General features: G+C 51.9%; 6 non-coding genes across 6 annotated transcripts; all 6 read right to left on the reverse strand.

Moving 5' to 3' along the window:
• Positions 1–9,212: 9,212 nt before the first annotated feature.
• Positions 9,213–9,301, reverse strand: TRNAY-GUA (transfer RNA tyrosine (anticodon GUA)). Its single transcript is given in 2 exon segments — positions 9,213–9,248; positions 9,265–9,301. It is a non-coding gene; the product is annotated as a tRNA-Tyr (tRNA).
• Positions 9,302–11,128: 1,827 nt separating this feature from the next.
• TRNAY-GUA (transfer RNA tyrosine (anticodon GUA)) lies at positions 11,129–11,217 on the reverse strand. The gene is given in 2 exon segments: positions 11,129–11,164; positions 11,181–11,217. It is a non-coding gene; the product is annotated as a tRNA-Tyr (tRNA).
• Positions 11,218–13,050: 1,833 nt separating this feature from the next.
• Positions 13,051–13,139, reverse strand: TRNAY-GUA (transfer RNA tyrosine (anticodon GUA)). Its single transcript is given in 2 exon segments — positions 13,051–13,086; positions 13,103–13,139. It is a non-coding gene; the product is annotated as a tRNA-Tyr (tRNA).
• Positions 13,140–14,968: 1,829 nt separating this feature from the next.
• TRNAY-GUA (transfer RNA tyrosine (anticodon GUA)) lies at positions 14,969–15,057 on the reverse strand. The gene is given in 2 exon segments: positions 14,969–15,004; positions 15,021–15,057. It is a non-coding gene; the product is annotated as a tRNA-Tyr (tRNA).
• A 1,819-nt stretch (positions 15,058–16,876) lies between these two features.
• TRNAY-GUA (transfer RNA tyrosine (anticodon GUA)) lies at positions 16,877–16,965 on the reverse strand. The gene is given in 2 exon segments: positions 16,877–16,912; positions 16,929–16,965. It is a non-coding gene; the product is annotated as a tRNA-Tyr (tRNA).
• Positions 16,966–18,792: 1,827 nt separating this feature from the next.
• TRNAY-GUA (transfer RNA tyrosine (anticodon GUA)) lies at positions 18,793–18,881 on the reverse strand. Its single transcript is given in 2 exon segments — positions 18,793–18,828; positions 18,845–18,881. It is a non-coding gene; the product is annotated as a tRNA-Tyr (tRNA).
• Between the last annotated feature and the right edge of the window lie 1,279 nt (positions 18,882–20,160).

The raw sequence follows: 20,160 nt of genomic DNA on the forward strand, positions 1-20,160 counted from the left end.
CTGAGGGATGACGTCTCTTTTGAAATTGCTATTTTGGAATAGGGTATGTGGGGATGCTCAGCTGTGTTAATTTCAAAATAATTGGCCTCCAGGGCTTCTCACAGCTGCCCTGGTGGCTGCTCTGTCCACACGCATCAGAACTCTGTAGTCTCCCTTCTCCTGCAGAGTTTAAAGCTGCAGACAGAAGGGAAAGGGCTGGTGGCACGATGCGAGCTCTGCTACCACCGTGCCACACAGCAGCATTCTCTGCTGCCATGAGCAACCCCAGTGCTCCCTCCGAGCCCCCCATGGCTGCAAGCACACCAGCAGCCAGCTCGGGAGCCCAAACGAGAGTAGTACCACTGTGGACTGGTGCAGGGATCCTGGACCTCATCGAGGTCTGGGGGGAGGAGTAGAACCTCCAGGATTTCCGCACCAGATGCTGTAATGTGGATGTCTATGGCCAGATGGCTGCCAGCCTGACCCAGAAGGGGCACACCCGCACGCTGGAGCAGGTGCGCATGAAAATTACGGAACTCAGGCAGGCCTACGCTGAAGACCAGGGAACAAAGTACCTGCTCTGGAGCAGCACCCCAGACCTGCTGCTATTATGAGCAGTTGGATGGCATCCTGGGAGGGGGGAGGGCTGATTGCCTCCCCCTGCTCATTGTGGACTCCAGCCTGGACATACCCGTCATCAGCCTCCAGGAGGGCAGGGCTGTGGACCAGGACTATGAGGATGATGATGAGGAAGAGGCGGAGCAGGCCAGTCTGGACACCAGGCTTGCCAGACAGGAGGTTGTCATCATCCTAGAGCCGGTTCTCCCTTCCCAGGATGTCTACTAGGGCTTGGATGAGGCCGGGGAAGACACTGCAGGTGAGTTCCCTAACTTTCCCTATCTATACGCAGGGGGAGGTGGCTCAGCCTTCTCAGCCTGGGGATCGAACAGCAGCCTGTGCACATGGGTGCACACGGAGCACCAGTCCAGAGCACACAGTCACAATGAGGCAGCCACTCAGGAACCCGTCGCTCCTTCTCACAAGGTTCTTTCACAGGCCTGCCTTACTCTTGACTCTGTGGTGGGACACCTTCCCATGAGAAGCCACCACTAAGGAGGCTGGGATCGTGAAAACACACAGCACACAGCCATACCCATGCTGTCGGGCAGCATCCACTCCTGGTCAAGTGCGACGATGCACCAGACACTGATCCCCTGTATAGGGGGAAGAAGAAAAGGGAACACCATTACCACCCTCCCCAGCAAGCAGCATCTGCAGCTTACACACACCTCCCCCAACAATCTCCACCCTCTCCTCCAGAGGGCAGGGACAGAAGTTCTCCCTCTGTGGGATGCTCACTGCTGGACTCAGCATGTGTGCGGCACAGAGGGAAGGCGAGTTGCCCCATTTTCCCCTCCCACCTGCAAGTTCCTAGCCTGGCCAGCACCTTCCCATGCCTGCTTGTCCCTGGGATGTGGGGGACAGTGAAACTCCCCTGAGATATCTGTGCCCTGCAGGAAAGTGCCTGCTGTTTAGGCAGCAGATGGCCTTGCTCAAAACACATCACCATCGTCTGAACTGACACATTTGGTGTTGGCTCAGAGATGACGGTTGGGCTTCATGCACACTGCCTCCTGGGATGACTTCCCTTCTCACTTTTCTTCACAGCTGGGCCAGCTGTGAGTGTGGTGCATCCACCACCTCCCATGCCATCCTCCCAACCCCATGAGAGCCGCAGGTGAAGGTGACCATGTGATGACCTGGTGTGGGAACACCTCGAGTGCATCCATTCCCTCAACCAGAACTTCAAGAAGGAGTGCCAGGAGCACTGAGCTGACCAGGAGCTGCGGAAGACAATCTGGGAGCAACTGACCTGTCAGCACGAGGCCCTGTGCTCCTTCATCACCACCACCTTAGAGCGCCTGTGGAGCTATCAATCAGTCCACCAGCCACTTCCCACCCACACCCACCATCCTCCAACCCCCAGCACCAGGAGCCACACCAAGTCCCCCCAAGTCCCTCCAGTACCCCCCAGTCACCCCTGCCCCTGTTCTCTTGACTTCTCCTCCTAGCCCCCCTCTGGGCCACTGAGAGCTGTGCACACAAGGTGATGGGACCTCCTGGGCAGCTGAAGCATCCTGACCCACTCAAGGCAGGTGCCAGTCCCAGCCCCATCCTTGAGTCCCCTCCTTCTCCTATATCCCCCCCCCCCCCGATACTTCCACCAGTTCCTCCCCAGTTATATATTTCCCACATAAAAATGACTGACTTTATTGTTTCAAAACAAAAAGTCTGGCTTATTTTATCGGCAGGTGGGGGGGAGGTGGGAAGGGATTGGTGGAGGAGGAAGTCACACAGGGGAAATGCAGAAGCTCCCTGTGGAGGCCCAAGGGAGATTCTCATGGCTCGCCTTTGCTGAAACTCTCCCTCAAGGCCTCCTGGTTGGGCACAGGCCCCAATGGGCTCTGCTGAGCATGCTCAGACTGCAGCCCAGATGTAAAAGCCTGGAAGGAGGCTCAGTCCGGGCTGACTGCCGGAGAGGAAGGACCTCAGGGGGGAGCTGCATCACCAGCCAGCCAATCCGAGGTAGGACAGCAGGGACCCGAGGGCCAGTTGGGATGTCTCCCCCATCGTCAATGAGGGAGAAGCAGCCACCAGGGAAGTAGTGTATCCGGTGAGCACCTGGGACTCTATCCTGTTGGACCAGGTAGGAACTGACACCTACAGGGGAGGGACCAGCACCAGAGGAGAGAGGCAGGGCAGGTGTGTAGAGGGAGGTGTTAGGAGAGGGGATGAGGAGGGGTAGCTCACATGATCAGAGTGGGGCTACTGGAGGAGTGGGCACAGGGGGGAGAGAAGGGCTACTGGAGGGGGCAGGTCGCAGGAGGGCTGAGGGCAGTGAGAGGGGCAGGAGTCAGGAAAGCAGAGAAGGGTGAGGAGTTGGGGAGCAGCAGGCACCAGGGGAGCTGATGGAGCAAAGGGAGGAGACATGGCAGCAGAGAGAAAAGGTAAAGGTTTATAAAATATTTATTAATAACTTGGGTGCCACAGTGGCACATCCAAACAAGCCACATGAACTCAGTACAGGTGCACAACACAAAATCCATTCTGCTCATGGGAGGAAACTCTTAGGCTATGTCTACATTGGCGGCTTCTTGCGCAAGAACACGTCTACACTGCCATGTGCGAGCTGTGCTTTTGCGCAAGAGCATCCATGGCAGTGTGGACACTCTTTTGCGCAAGAAAGCTCCAATGGCCATTTTAGCCATAGGGGTTTCTTGCGCAAGAAATCCCTGCCGAACATCCACACTGCCCTCTTGCACAAGAGAGATTACACCTGTTAGAAAAGAGCGTAGCTCTTGCGCAAGACACCCTCTCTTACCACACCATACTGTGAATTTCCTTGTGCAAGAGCAGGCGGGCAGTGTGGCTGCTCTATGGGTTCTTGCACAAGAACGGCTGTACTTGCGCAAGAAGCCGCAAGTGTAGACATAGCCTTAGAGGGAACACTTCCCCCAGTGTCTCTGCCCCTGAGTTAATGTCACACACATAGGATTATTGCAATTGCAGGATAGTTGCATGAGGGGGGTTTGGTGGGGGCCAAACTAATCGCCGTTGGTAGGAAGATGGTGGGAAAAGTCCTTTGAGAGGGGTGACATGAAACCTTTTACTTCTGGTCATGTGTCCTTCTTGCCCCGAACGTGTTACCTCGAGAGCCTGGTTAACGGGGGTCAGAGGGTGTGGCTAATGGGGGCCAGGGCGTGGCTAATGGAAGTTGGGGCTTGGTTAACAGAGGTCAGGGGGTCTGGCTAATGGGGCACCACCAAAAATTATACAAATCTGCCGCCCCTGCTGGCTCCAGGAGGAGGAGTGCGTTGCCACAGGAGGTGTGAGTTTAGCACAGGGTTTTCCTGCACTGTGGGAGGGTGTGTGTGTGTGTCGGCGGGGGATTTGTTGTGCTGTTTTTTTTTTTTTTGCTCAATCAAAAAAAACTCCCCACATAGGTACCCAGTATTCAAGATGTGGGTGTACCATGGATTTATACCAAGGCAGCAAGATATCTTATTCGCTATCCTTTTTTACTGATTCCTAACATTCTGTTTGCTTTTTTATCTGCTGCTGCACATTGAGGATATGTTTTCAAAGAACTATCCACAATGACTCCAAGGTTTCTCTCTTGAGTGATTATAACTAAATTAGTCCCCATCATTTTGTATGTATAGTTAGGATTATTTTTTCCAGTGTGCATTACTTTACATTTATCAACATTAAAATTCATTTGCCATTTTGTTGCCCAATCACCTTGTTTTGTGAGATCCTTTTGAAGCTGTTCACAGTCTGCTTTGGTCTTAACTATCTTGATCAGTTTAGTATCAGCTGCAAATGTTGCCACCTCACTGTTTACTCCTTTCTCCAGAAAGGGGGAGCAGAATCTGGAATGGAACCCAACTGTATAGGCTCTTGTTTGGCTCCCTAACCAGTATTCCATGGTAACTCATTAAGGCTTGTGAGTTCTAGCACTAAGCCATTACAGGGTATTTGAAATAAAATTTGTGAATATTTTGTGAATATTCATAGCTATATCTAAGTCTAGAGTAAGATGATGACAAGATAGGTTATTTTTCTTTATAGGAAAATAACAGCAGGATGAGATGCAATGTTTGATTTGTCATGAATAGCTAGAGGGTCTAATGATTTTGTAAATTATAGCTGTTTAATCTAAAATCCACGTAGAGCAATTAATATTGCATTAGTTCTTATTGCAAATAATTATTTTATTTAGCTAGTTTATGCTATTATGCTTCAGAAATTCCAGAATAACAAACATTTACTGAATCAAAATTATAAACTGTTATATTCCATTTGAAATTACAAAGCAAAAGGAAAATTTAACCTCTTATGTGGGAGACTGAGAAGGTAAGAGATTGTGCGACTGTCCTCTGAGACTAGATTGAGAGCATGATACTAGTTAGGAACCAGCTGCAACTTTTATAGCTTCAGGTTGGTGCCAGAATAAATAAGACTATTAATCTAGATGGTAAACTCCTTGAGGCAAAGATCTGTGTGCTAGGTGTGTTGCAGACAAGGAAGACAAAGTTGGAACTGTATAGGTCACTATGTCTATGTCTGCTATACTGCGTTATTTTCAAATAATAACTTCCGAAATAATTGTTTCAAAATAGCATGTCCACACTACAAGGAAGCCTCAAAATTAGTCTGAGGCAGGCTCAGACTATGGATGCACTGTCTTGAATTAGGATGCATCTACACTGCATTGTAACTCAAAATAAGATATGCAATTTGAGCTACGCAAATTGCATACTTTATTACGAGGCTTTTCGGAATAGCTTATTTCGTCAGTTGGCACTTTCTACACAGCACTAAATTTGGAAATAAAGTGCTATTCCGAAACATCCCTTACTCCTTCCAGAATGAAGTTTACAGGGACATCAGAATAGCAAGCCTTGCTGTGAAAATGCGGGATAGCTATTTCGGGATACTCAGGTATCTGGAAGTAGCATTGCAGTGTAGACATACCCCTAGAACCCCAGGAATCACTGGGGAGTAATTACTTCAAATGACTCAAAAGAGCCATTTCAAAATAGGGGTTATTCCTCGTAGAATGAGGAGTTATTATTTCAAATAATTTTGAAATAAGAGGCTTGCTGTGTGGACACTCACCTTGTTATTTTGAAATAAGGGGAGTTACTATGAAGGGACACGCCCTCACTCTGGCAGAGAGGAGGATAGTGAGCACCTACAGGCCTGTTCAACACCACCAAGGCTTGTTCTGCTTATAAAGGAAAAGCTTTCGTAGGAAGGGCAGGTGAACAGGAAGATGGTTGTTCTGTCCCAGACAATAGAGAGGAAGCCAGGCCTGGTCCCAACATGGCACAACCCAGGTAGAAAGACTGGAGGTAGGACCTATTTAGACTAAGGCCAAAGGGCTAGCCAAGAAAGACTATCACCTTTCCTCCTCTTTGTTTCCCTATGGACCCTTCTTTCCATAGGGAAAATAACTTTTTGGAGGTTTAATTGCTTGAAGAACAGCCCCTCCCCCCCCCCCCCCGCATGCCTGTGTATGTGGGGGACAAGGGGTAATGGTGGAAGGCATTATAAAGGAGACTTGAGGGAGCCCCTGCTGCAGAGGTACTGGAATACTCTGTGTAGCGGGGGTGCTGAGATCCGTTGAACCAAACTGTAAACCCTGTGGATGGAAACTACTTCAAGCCAAGGGGAGTGACAGCATCCTTGCTTCTAGCACCTTTGCCCTGCCTCCACAGTCACAGAAATGCATCCAATATTAAAGCGGGGGATGGGAAACAATAAAATACCAGTGTTAAAAAATAGCAAAAGTTGAGATCAGATTGGTAGCTTTCATGCAGCCTATGAATTGGAGTACGGAATCATTTCCCTAGTATGTGACTGTTAATGGGAGTAACATCTAATTACATTGAATATGAGGTACATAACAAATCACTCCTTACATTCATGGCTGTGATTAAATTGTTTGCATTTTAAACCTGCAGATTCTTGGAAAACCACTTGTAATATAATGACAAACTATTATCCTCACAACTACGTGTTACTTGCTTTCTTTGAGAAAGATAAATTCCTATTAAGAAGCCATGATAAATTCCTCCTACTCTTGCTAAAGGATTATTTGATTTAAAATCCAGTTTTAATATGTTGGTTTTAAGTTAGGAACAATCACTGCGATTTCAGCCCTTCAAGCGTTTTATTGATAGAAGACTTGATCCAGCCTTCCCCCCAATTAGTGCAAGAGGTTATCATAGAAAGGCAAGGTAAGACAACAGAGGTGAGGCAGTATAACTTCTGAGTTACAGTAGATAGATATATAACTGTGGCCCATCCTTACTCAAATATTAAATTAATCTGACACAAGCATGAAGTATCATTAAAAGAATGGGCTTGCTAGAGTTGCTGCCTGAGCTGCAGGGCCCACACTGCTAGTTTTAGCATGCTAGCGGGAGCCAGTCAATGGGGACCAGGGGGAGCTGCAGTGCATATCCTTTGAGTTCCTAAGCACTGTAGGAAATACTGGCAAATGGCAAGTATTACTGCATCACACATGAAGGGCAAAATCCTTGCATATTTGGGTTAATTCTCATTGAACCTGATGGGTATAACAGTCTCCCTTCATTTGGGAGTTCAACTCCCTTATGGAATTGAAATAGCAGCTTCGGCTCAGCACAAAGACAAATATTGCTGCCCAAAATGAGTCATATACAACCAGCATGGAAACTGAGGGGTTTCTTTTTTTTTCATATTGCTGTATGAAGGTTTGTGGCTGGGAAGGTGAGGCAGACAGACCAGAGAAGCTGAGACAAGAAAGCATCAGCCAGCTACAGAAGCACTAGAAGCATGACAGCACAGGAAACCTAAAGTATCCTTTTATTACGTCCTGTCTGAAAATGTTTGTGCTCATAGTTCCAAGAAACTCCTGAGTTGATTCCTTCTGCCCTAAAGGAGACAATGCTTTACAGTGTAACACAAAGCCTAGAGTGCCTCAGTTTTTTTGTATGATAGTCTCTTGCAATCATAAGGAAAATCAATGATGATATATACTGTGGCTTAAACCAGATCATTTTTACACTCTTGAATGAACTTCCATGAAAAAAAAAAGACAGACGAAAAGAGCATGTCATGTCTGGGCGAACAGTTTTCACAAAGTGTACATACCATTTCTGATGTTTCAATCCTTGTTCTCATGGGAAAACAGCCACTGACACTAAATACCAATTATAGTCTTGCCCGTGCCCCACCCTCTTGACGAAATGTTGTGCACACCTAGTCTATTTAACCTCCTGGCTGCCCCCGGGTGTTAGACAGTTGCCTCATCTAAATGGGTGTTACAAGGAGGAGGGAGAAAAATTGTAATCATTGGTCTCTGTTGATAGCACAAGAGGCTATGGGCTTAAATTGCAGCAAAGGAGGATTAGGTTGGACATTAGGAAACACTTCCTAACTGTCAGGGTGGTTAACACTGGAATAAATTACCTGGGGAGGTTGTGGAATCTCCATCACTGGAGATATTTAAGAGTAAATTGGACAGACATCTATCGGAGATGGTCTAAATGGTGCTCGGTCCTACTGTGAGGTCAGGGGACTGGACTTCATGACATATGGAGGTCCTTTCCAGTTCTAGTGTTCTGTAGTTTTATGATCTACTTTCAGTTCACTCAATGGGAAGCCTGCACACATGTGATGCTCAAACACTCATGCTTGAAGCAGTTCTCCACCAGAAGACATTTAAATGCATGACACACCTTACCAGGCAGCATCAGTGAAAGCACACTCCCCTGCTTGCACACCCAACCATATCAAATGTCTCAGTCCATGACAACAAGAAGGGCAAACATAGCAACCTAAAGACCAGAGAGGCCTCCATGCCCACCTTTTCGATATAATGAAGGCAGCAAAAACCTACTGCCGCAAGCAACAGTTGAACTAGCAACGTAAGGATAGCTACAAAAAATAACCGACAGTCTTCCACTCTACCAGATGAGCTACCAAATGGAAACACAAAAAGCAGTCCCAGTGTAGCACAAGGAGTCAGGAAGGCAGACATCCCACATGCACTGACAGCTAATTATAGATTTGACTATTCTTCTGAAAGAAATAAGACGCACACACTTATTTCTCTGTGGTCCCTGTGGAACGACACAGAAAAAGACAGAGAGAAAACCACGGAAACGCACATGTTGCTACAACACAGAGCATAAGAGCTCGCCTCCAGCAGCGCAGATGAAAGGTTGGCCCTGAAGGATAAGCAAGGGACTCTCAGCGACCGAAAGGCCTTTTCTTCTCCCTCCTACATTGCCTTCCTCCTTGCCACCAGAAACTAAGACCTCCCTAGGACATCTGCCCCACGGAAAGAAGCCCCAAAGACGCTTTGGGGAATGAGCTACGGCCGGTGTATTTGACGGCGAAGGCTCCCTGCCACGAGGGTGCTAAATGCCGCCTGTGAATCCTGAGATGGACAGCTAGATGTCTAGGCAGTGAAGGTGGGAGGATGAAGAGAAAGGAACTCTGCTGAGACAGAGGTAAAGCGTGGCATAGGTACGTGGAAGCAGGTGCGGTAAATAAAAGCAGTGGCAGGTGGTGCTGGCAGCAGATTCCAGCGGATAGCCTCGCACAGATGGAGAACATCCCACAGCCAGGGGAAGAGCTCTACAGAAGAACAGGGAAGGATGGAAGCAAAAGCCTACTCCTTCGAGCCGGAGTTGAACCAGCGACCTAAGGATTGCCACGTAAGAAAGCCTACAGTCCTCCGCTCTACCAGCTGAGCTATCGAAGGGAAGCAGAAGACCTGGTTACTGGGCGGCACAAGGCGTCAGGCAGGCCGACGTGCCACAGGCACTAACTGCTAATTATGGGCTTGCCTATCCTTCTGAAAGGAAAAAGCTGCAACGCCGAGCCCTTTCATCCTCCGGGTGCTGGGCAGCTGCTCAATCTCCCCTGAGTTCACCAGCAGGAAGCCTGCACTCGTTCGCCACTCAAAGGCTCCCGACAGCCACGGCCTGCAGACAATGCCGCAAGGGCAGAATCGAATGCCGGCGGGGACGGTGCTACCCCTGCCTGCGAGCCGCGATGCCGCATCCGCCCTGACACGCGAGGGTCCCGGGATCATCTCAAGCACGCACAGCGCACCGCTGACACCCCGTCCCTCCTTCCCTTCCACAATAGGCACGAAGGTTAAACGGGAAACACCTCCGGTGCCGGAGCCTCCAGCCTGGCTCGGAAGCGGCCTTTTAAACCAGGAGGTTTTCTCAGTCCATTTTCCTTCACCCTCCTTCATAACTGACACCTTCGCGCTCGTGCCCTTTTCACACCCGCTCAGGGAAAACACCTGCAAATCCCCCAGTGAAGGAGAAGAACTCAGACTCACTCTCTCCGGCAAGAGAAGCTGCCGTCTTTTTATCCCTTGGGAGAAAGGCTCATCGCAAAGCCAAAAGCGGGATGGCAGCTCTCCTTTCTGCGCAGGCATAAATGGATGGCGTACATGGGTGGGAAAAGAGAAAAGGAAGGGTTGCAAAGAGCACGCGTTGCGGGACGCATGCATCGATCCCTTTTCCTTGCCACCAGAAACAGGTTCCACAGCACCTTGGACCTCCGCTCAACAAGGACACGTCACATAGCAAACTGTGCTGCTCCCCTCTATTGCCTTGAAACAAAATACATCTTTCCAGACACCATGGTAGAAATCACACACACCCGGCCCTGCACGTCCCCCCTCATCTAACGTGTCAGTCCATGACCTCCAGAAGGGCAAACACGGCAACCGAAAGGGACAAGATGCTTCCCTGCCCGCCTATTTGGTGCAAAGGCCAACAACAGCGAAGCTTCATGTAATCTATGGAAGTTCCTGCTCGGAAATTGCGCCAGATTGCGCTTGGAGCAGTTCTCGAACAGAAGCCTTTTGCAGGCATGCCCGATCACAGTTGCCTAAGGACATCCCAGCTCTACAAACGTGTTTGACAAAAGCCTCAATGGGAAAGAAAAGGAACCGCTCCCTCACGCTACTCCACAATACTCCACAATACGAGCTCTGTGGAACAACAGAGAAAGAGAGAGAGAGAGAGAGAGAGAGAGAGAGCAAACCATGGAAACGCACATGTTGCTACAACACAGAGCATAAGAGCTCGCCTCCAGCAGCGCAGATGAAAGGTTGGCCCTGAAGGATAAGCAAGGGACTCTCAGCGACCGAAAGGTCTTTTCTTCTCCCTCCTACATTGCCTTCCTCCTTGCCACCAGAAACTAAGTCCTCCCTAGCACATCTGCCCCACGGAAAGAAGCCCCAAAGACGCTTTGGGGAATGAGCTACGGCCGGTGTATTTGACGGCGAAGGCTCCCTGCCACGAGGGTGCTAAATGCCGCCTGTGAATCCTGAGATGGACAGCTAGATGTCTAGGCAGTGAGGGTGGGAGGATGAAGAGAAAGGAACTCTGCTGAGACAGAGGTAAAGCGTGGCATAGATACGTGGAAGCAGGTGCGGTAAATGAAAGCAGTGGCAGGTGGTGCTGGCAGCAGATTCCAGCGGATAGCCTCGCACAGATGGAGAACATCCCACAGCCAGGGGAAGAGCTCTACAGAAGAACAGGGAAGGATGGAAGCAAAAGCCTACTCCTTCGAGCCGGAGTTGAACCAGCGACCTAAGGATCGCCACGTAAGAAAGCCTACAGTCCTCCGCTCTACCAGCTGAGCTATCGAAGGGAAGCGGAAGACCTGGTTAGTGGGCGGCACAAGGCGTCAGGCAGGCCGACGTGCCACAGGCACTAACTGCTAATTATGGGCTTGCCTATCCTTCTGAAAGGAAAAAGCTGCAACGCCGAGCCCTTTCATCCTCCGGGTGCTGGGCAGCTGCTCAATCTCCCCTGAGTTCACCAGCAGGAAGCCTGCACTCGTTCGCCACTCAAAGGCTCCCGACAGCCACGGCCTGCAGACAATGCCGCAAGGGCAGAATCGAATGCCGGCGGGGACGGTGCTACCCCTGCCTGCGAGCCGCGATGCCGCATCCGCCCTGACACGCGAGGGTCCCGGGATCATCTCAAGCACGCACAGCGCACCGCTGACACCCCGTCCCTCCTTCCCTTCCACAATAGGCACGAAGGTCAAACGGGAAACACCTCCGGTGCCGGAGCCTCCAGCCTGGCTCGGAAGCGGCCTTTTAAACCAGGAGGTTTTCTCAGTCCATTTTCCTTCACCCTCCTTCATAACTGACACCTTCGCGCTCGTGCCCTTTTCACACCCGCTCAGGGAAAACACCTGCAAATCCCCCAGTGAAGGAGAAGAACTCAGACTCACTCTCTCCGGCAAGAGAAGCTGCCGTCTTTTTATCCCTTGGGAGAAAGGCTCATCGCAAAGCCAAAAGCGGGATGGCAGCTCTCCTTTCTGCGCAGGCATAAATGGATGGCGTACATGGGTGGGAAAAGAGAAAAGGAAGGGTGGCAAAGAGCACGCGTTGCGGGACGCATGCATCGATCCCTTTTCCTTGCCACCAGAAACAGGTTCCACAGCACCTTGGACCTCCGCTCAACAAGGACACGTCACATAGCAAACTGTGCTGCTCCCCTCTATTGCCTTGAAACAAAATACAGCTTTCCGGACCCCATGGTAGAAATCACACACACCCGGCCTTGCACGTCCCCCCTCATCTAACGTGTCAGTCCATGACCTCCAGAAGGGCAAACACGGCAACCGAAAGGGACAAGATGCTTCCCTGCCCGCCTATTTGGTGCAAAGGCCAACAACAGCGAAGCTTCATGTAATCTATGGAAGGTCCTGCTCGGAAATTGCACCAGATTGCAATTGGAGCAGTTCTCGACCAGAAGCCTTTTGCAGGCATGCCCGATCACAGTTGCCTAAGGACATCCCAGCTCTACAAACGTGTTTGACAAAAGCCTCAATGGGAAAGAAAAGGAACCGCTCCCTCACGCTACTCCACAATACTCCACAATACGAGCTCTGTGGAACAACAGAGAAAGAGAGAGAGAGAGAGAGAGAGAGAGAGAGAGAGAGCAAACCATGGAAACGCACATGTTGCTACAACACAGAGCATAAGAGCTCGCCTCCAGCAGCGCAGATGAAAGGTTGGCCCTGAAGGATAAGCAAGGGACTCTCAGCGACCGAAAGGCCTTTTCTTCTCCCTCCTACATTGCCTTCCTCCTTGCCACCAGAAACTAAGTCCTCCCTAGCACATCTGCCCCACGGAAAGAAGCCCCAAAGACGCTTTGGGGAATGAGCTACGGCCGGTGTATTTGACGGCGAAGGCTCCCTGCCACGAGGGTGCTAAATGCCGCCTGTGAATCCTGAGATGGACAGCTAGATGTCTAGGCAGTGAGGGTGGGAGGATGAAGAGAAAGGAACTCTGCTGAGACAGAGGTAAAGCGTGGCATAGGTACGTGGAAGCAGGTGCGGTAAATGAAAGCAGTGGCAGGTGGTGCTGGCAGCAGATTCCAGCGGATAGCCTCGCACAGATGGAGAACATCCCACAGCCAGGGGAAGAGCTCTACAGAAGAACAGGGAAGGACGGAAGCAAAAGCCTACTCCTTCGAGCCGGAGTTGAACCAGCGACCTAAGGATCGCCACGTAAGAAAGCCTACAGTCCTCCGCTCTACCAGCTGAGCTATCGAAGGGAAGCGGAAGCCCTCGTTACTGGGCGGCACAAGGCGTCAGGCAGGCCGACGTGCCACAGGCACTAACTGCTAATTATGGGCTTGCCTATCCTTCTGAAAGGAAAAAGCTGCAACGCCGAGCCCTTTCATCCTCCGGGTGCTGGGCAGCTGCTCAATCTCCCCTGAGTTCACCAGCAGGAAGCCTGCACTCGTTCGCCACTCAAAGGCTCCCGACAGCCACGGCCTGCAGACAATGCCGCAAGGGCAGAATCGAATGCCGGCGGGGATGGTGCTACCCCTGCCTGCGAGCCGCGATGCCGCATCCGCCCTGACACGCGAGGGTCCCGGGATCATCTCAAGCACGCACAGCGCACCGCTGACACCCCGTCCCTCCTTCCCTTCCACAATAGGCATGAAGGTAAAATGGGAAACACCTCCGATGCCGGAGCCTCCAGCCTGGCTCGGAAGCGGCCTTTTAACCCAGGAGGTTTTCTCAGTCCATTTTCCTTCACCCTCCTTCATAACTGACACCTTCGCGCTCGTGCCCTTTTCACACCCGCTCAGGGAAAACACCTGCAAATCCCCCAGTGAAGGAGAAGAACTCAGACTCACTCTCTCCTGCAAGAGAAGCTGCCGTCTTTTTATCCCTTGGGAGAAAGGCTCATCGCAAAGCCAAAAGCGGGATGGCAGCTCTCCTTTCTGCGCAGGCATAAATGGATGGCGTACGTGGGTGGGAAAAGAGAAAAGGAAGGGTGGCAAAGAGCACGCGTTGCGGGACGCATGCATCGATCCCTTTTCCTTGCCACCAGAAACAGGTTCCACAGCACCTTGGACCTCTGCTCAACAAGGACACATCACATAGCAAACTGTGCTGCTCCCCTCTATTGCCTTGAAACAAAATACAGCTTTCCGGACCCCATGGTAGAAATCACACACACCCGGCCTTGCACGTCCCCCCTCATCTAACGTGTCAGTCCATGACCTCCAGAAGGGCAAACACGGCAACCGAAAGGGACAAGATGCTTCCCTGCCCGCCTATTTGGTGCAAAGGCCAACAACAGCGAAGCTTCATGTAATCTATGGAAGGTCCTGCTCGGAAATTGCACCAGATTGCAATTGGAGCAGTTCTCGACCAGAAGCCTTTTGCAGGCATGCCCGATCACAGTTGCCTAAGGACATCCCAGCTCTACAAACGTGTTTGACAAAAGCCTCAATGGGAAAGAAAAGGAACCGCTCCCTCACGCTACTCCACAATACTCCACAATACGAGCTCTGTGGAACAACAGAGAAAGAGAGAGAGAGAGAGAGAGAGAGAGAGAGAGCAAACCATGGAAACGCACATGTTGCTACAACACAGAGCATAAGAGCTCGCCTCCAGCAGCGCAGATGAAAGGTTGGCCCTGAAGGATAAGCAAGGGACTCTCAGCGACCGAAAGGCCTTTTCTTCTCCCTCCTACATTGCCTTCCTCCTTGCCACCAGAAACTAAGTCCTCCCTAGCACATCTGCCCCACGGAAAGAAGCCCCAAAGACGCTTTGGGGAATGAGCTACGGCCGGTGTATTTGACGGCGAAGGCTCCCTGCCACGAGGGTGCTAAATGCCGCCTGTGAATCCTGAGATGGACAGCTAGATGTCTAGGCAGTGAGGGTGGGAGGATGAAGAGAAAGGAACTCTGCTGAGACAGAGGTAAAGCGTGGCATAGGTACGTGGAAGCAGGTGCGGTAAATGAAAGCAGTGGCAGGTGGTGCTGGCAGCAGATTCCAGCGGATAGCCTCGCACAGATGGAGAACATCCCACAGCCAGGGGAAGAGCTCTACAGAAGAACAGGGAAGGACGGAAGCAAAAGCCTACTCCTTCGAGCCGGAGTTGAACCAGCGACCTAAGGATCGCCACGTAAGAAAGCCTACAGTCCTCCGCTCTACCAGCTGAGCTATCGAAGGGAAGCGGAAGCCCTGGTTACTGGGCGGCACAAGGCGTCAGGCAGGCCGACGTGCCACAGGCACTAACTGCTAATTATGGGCTTGCCTATCCTTCTGAAAGGAAAAAGCTGCAACGCCGAGCCCTTTCATCCTCCGGGTGCTGGGCAGCTGCTCAATCTCCCCTGAGTTCACCAGCAGGAAGCCTGCACTCGTTCGCCACTCAAAGGCTCCCGACAGCCACGGCCTGCAGACAATGCCGCAAGGGCAGAATCGAATGCCGGCGGGGATGGTGCTACCCCTGCCTGCGAGCCGCGATGCCGCATCCGCCCTGACACGCGAGGGTCCCGGGATCATCTCAAGCACGCACAGCGCACCGCTGACACCCCGTCCCTCCTTCCCTTCCACAATAGGCATGAAGGTAAAATGGGAAACACCTCCGATGCCGGAGCCTCCAGCCTGGCTCGGAAGCGGCCTTTTAACCCAGGAGGTTTTCTCAGTCCATTTTCCTTCACCCTCCTTCATAACTGACACCTTCGCGCTCGTGCCCTTTTCACACCCGCTCAGGGAAAACACCTGCAAATCCCCCAGTGAAGGAGAAGAACTCAGACTCACTCTCTCCTGCAAGAGAAGCTGCCGTCTTTTTATCCCTTGGGAGAAAGGCTCATCGCAAAGCCAAAAGCGGGATGGCAGCTCTCCTTTCTGCGCAGGCATAAATGGATGGCGTACGTGGGTGGGAAAAGAGAAAAGGAAGGGTGGCAAAGAGCACGCGTTGCGGGACGCATGCATCGATCCCTTTTCCTTGCCACCAGAAACAGGTTCCACAGCACCTTGGACCTCTGCTCAACAAGGACACATCACATAGCAAACTGTGCTGCTCCCCTCTATTGCCTTGAAACAAAATACAGCTTTCCGGACCCCATGGTAGAAATCACACACACCCGGCCTTGCACGTCCCCCCTCATCTAACGTGTCAGTCCATGACCTCCAGAAGGGCAAACACGGCAACCGAAAGGGACAAGATGCTTCCCTGCCCGCCTATTTGGTGCAAAGGCCAACAACAGCGAAGCTTCATGTAATCTATGGAAGGTCCTGCTCGGAAATTGCACCAGATTGCAATTGGAGCAGTTCTCGACCAGAAGCCTTTTGCAGGCATGCCCGATCACAGTTGCCTAAGGACATCCCAAGCCTACAAACGTGTTTGACAAAAGCCTCAATGGGAAAGAAAAGGAACCGCTCCCTCACGCTACTCCACAATACTCCACAATACGAGCTCTGTGGAACAACAGAGAAAGAGAGAGAGAGAGAGAGAGAGCAAACCATGGAAACGCACATGTTGCTACAACACAGAGCATAAGAGCTCGCCTCCAGCAGCGCAGATGAAAGGTTGGCCCTGAAGGATAAGCAAGGGACTCTCAGCGACCGAAAGGCCTTTTCTTCTCCCTCCTACATTGCCTTCCTCCTTGCCACCAGAAACTAAGTCCTCCCTAGCACATCTGCCCCACGGAAAGAAGCCCCAAAGACGCTTTGGGGAATGAGCTACGGCCGGTGTATTTGACGACGAAGGCTCCCTGCCACGAGGGTGCTAAATGCCGCCTGTGAATCCTGAGATGGACAGCTAGATGTCTAGGCAGTGAGGGTGGGAGGATGAATAGAAAGGAACTCTGCTGAGACAGAGGTAAAGCGTGGCATAGGTACGTGGAAGCAGGTGCGGTAAATGAAAGCAGTGGCAGGTGGTGCTGGCAGCAGATTCCAGCGGATAGCCTCGCACAGATGGAGAACATCCCACAGCCAGGGGAAGAGCTCTACAGAAGAACAGGGAAGGACGGAAGCAAAAGCCTACTCCTTCGAGCCGGAGTTGAACCAGCGACCTAAGGATCGCCACGTAAGAAAGCCTACAGTCCTCCGCTCTACCAGCTGAGCTATCGAAGGGAAGCGGAAGCCCTGGTTACTGGGCGGCACAAGGCGTCAGGCAGGCCGACGTGCCACAGGCACTAACTGCTAATTATGGGCTTGCCTATCCTTCTGAAAGGAAAAAGCTGCAACGCCGAGCCCTTTCATCCTCCGGGTGCTGGGCAGCTGCTCAATCTCCCCTGAGTTCACCAGCAGGAAGCCTGCACTCGTTCGCCACTCAAAGGCTCCCGACAGCCACGGCCTGCAGACAATGCCGCAAGGGCAGAATCGAATGCCGGCGGGGATGGTGCTACCCCTGCCTGCGAGCCGCGATGCCGCATCCGCCCTGACACGCGAGGGTCCCGGGATCATCTCAAGCACGCACAGCGCACCGCTGACACCCCGTCCCTCCTTCCCTTCCACAATAGGCATGAAGGTAAAACGGGAAACACCTCCGATGCCGGAGCCTCCAGCCTGGCTCGGAAGCGGCCTTTTAACCCAGGAGGTTTTCTCAGTCCATTTTCCTTCACCCTCCTTCATAACTGACACCTTCGCGCTCGTGCCCTTTTCACACCCGCTCAGGGAAAACACCTGCAAATCCCCCAGTGAAGGAGAAGAACTCAGACTCACTCTCTCCTGCAAGAGAAGCTGCCATCTTTTTATCCCTTGGGAGAAAGGCTCATCGCAAAGCCAAAAGCGGGATGGCAGCTCTCCTTTCTGCGCAGGCATAAATGGATGGCGTACGTGGGTGGGAAAAGAGAAAAGGAAGGGTGGCAAAGAGCACGCGTTGCGGGACGCATGCATCGATCCCTTTTCCTTGCCACCAGAAACAGGTTCCACAGCACCTTGGACCTCCGCTCAACAAGGACACATCACATAGCAAACTGTGCTGCTCCCCTCTATTGCCTTGAAACAAAATACAGCTTTCCGGACCCCATGGTAGAAATCACACACACCCGGCCTTGCACGTCCCCCCTCATCTAACGTGTCAGTCCATGACCTCCAGAAGGGCAAACACGGCAACCGAAAGGGACAAGATGCTTCCCTGCCCGCCTATTTGGTGCAAAGGCCAACAACAGCGAAGCTTCATGTAATCTATGGAAGGTCCTGCTCGGAAATTGCACCAGATTGCAATTGGAGCAGTTCTCGACCAGAAGCCTTTTGCAGGCATGCCCGATCACAGTTGCCTAAGGACATCCCAAGCCTACAAACGTGTTTGACAAAAGCCTCAATGGGAAAGAAAAGGAACCGCTCCCTCACGCTACTCCACAATACTCCACAATACGAGCTCTGTGGAACAACAGAGAAAGAGAGAGAGAGAGAGAGAGAGAGAGAGAGCAAACCATGGAAACGCACATGTTCCTACAACACAGAGCATAAGAGCTCGCCTCCAGCAGCGCAGATGAAAGGTTGGCCCTGAAGGATAAGCAAGGGACTCTCAGCGACCGAAAGGTCTTTTCTTCTCCCTCCTACATTGCCTTCCTCCTTGCCACCAGAAACTAAGTCCTCCCTAGCACATCTGCCCCACGGAAAGAAGCCCCAAAGACGCTTTGGGGAATGAGCTACGGCCGGTGTATTTGACGGCGAAGGCTCCCTGCCACGAGGGTGCTAAATGCCGCCTGTGAATCCTGAGATGGACAGCTAGATGTCTAGGCAGTGAGGGTGGGAGGATGAAGAGAAAGGAACTCTGCTGAGACAGAGGTAAAGCGTGGCATAGGTACGTGGAAGCAGGTGCGGTAAATGAAAGCAGTGGCAGGTGGTGCTGGCAGCAGATTCCAGCGGATAGCCTCGCACAGATGGAGAACATCCCACAGCCAGGGGAAGAGCTCTACAGAAGAACAGGGAAGGACGGAAGCAAAAGCCTACTCCTTCGAGCCGGAGTTGAACCAGCGACCTAAGGATCGCCACGTAAGAAAGCCTACAGTCCTCCGCTCTACCAGCTGAGCTATCAAAGGGAAGCGGAAGCCCTCGTTACTGGGCGGCACAAGGCGTCAGGCAGGCCGACGTGCCACAGGCACTAACTGCTAATTATGGGCTTGCCTATCCTTCTGAAAGGAAAAAGCTGCAACGCCGAGCCCTTTCATCCTCCGGGTGCTGGGCAGCTGCTCAATCTCCCCTGAGTTCACCAGCAGGAAGCCTGCACTCGTTCGCCACTCAAAGGCTCCCGACAGCCACGGCCTGCAGACAATGCCGCAAGGGCAGAATCGAATGCCGGCGGGGACGGTGCTACCCCTGCCTGCGAGCCGCGATGCCGCATCCGCCCTGACACGCGAGGGTCCCGGGATCATCTCAAGCACGCACAGCGCACCGCTGACACCCCGTCCCTCCTTCCCTTCCACAATAGGCACGAAGGTCAAACGGGAAACACCTCCGGTGCCGGAGCCTCCAGCCTGGCTCGGAAGCGGCCTTTTAAACCAGGAGGTTTTCTCAGTCCATTTTCCTTCACCCTCCTTCATAACTGACACCTTCGCGCTCGTGCCCTTTTCACACCCGCTCAGGGAAAACACCTGCAAATCCCCCAGTGAAGGAGAAGAACTCAGACTCACTCTCTCCGGCAAGAGAAGCTGCCGTCTTTTTATCCCTTGGGAGAAAGGCTCATCGCAAAGCCAAAAGCGGGATGGCAGCTCTCCTTTCTGCGCAGGCATAAATGGATGGCGTACATGGGTGGGAAAAGAGAAAAGGAAGGGTGGCAAAGAGCACGCGTTGCGGGACGCATGCATCGATCCCTTTTCCTTGCCACCAGAAACAGGTTCCACAGCACCTTGGACCTCCGCTCAACAAGGACACGTCACATAGCAAACTGTGCTGCTCCCCTCTATTGCCTTGAAACAAAATACATCTTTCCAGACACCATGGTAGAAATCACACACACCCGGCCCTGCACGTCCCCCCTCATCTAACGTGTCAGTCCATGACCTCCAGAAGGGCAAACACGGCAACCGAAAGGGACAAGATGCTTCCCTGCCCGCCTATTTGGTGCAAAGGCCAACAACAGCGAAGCTTCATGTAATCTATGGAAGGTCCTGCTCGGAAATTGCACCAGATTGCAATTGGAGCAGTTCTCGACCAGAAGCCTTTTGCAGGCATGCCCGATCACAGTTGCCTAAGGACATCCCAAGCCTACAAACGTGTTTGACAAAAGCCTCAATGGGAAAGAAAAGGAACCGCTCCCTCACGCTACTCCACAATACTCCACAATACGAGCTCTGTGGAACAACAGAGAAAGAGAGAGAG

This window comes from Pelodiscus sinensis, chromosome 12 (assembly GCF_052426305.1).
Source record: "Pelodiscus sinensis isolate ZL-2025 chromosome 12, ASM5242630v1, whole genome shotgun sequence".
In the NCBI taxonomy this organism is placed as follows: domain Eukaryota; kingdom Metazoa; phylum Chordata; order Testudines; family Trionychidae; genus Pelodiscus; species Pelodiscus sinensis.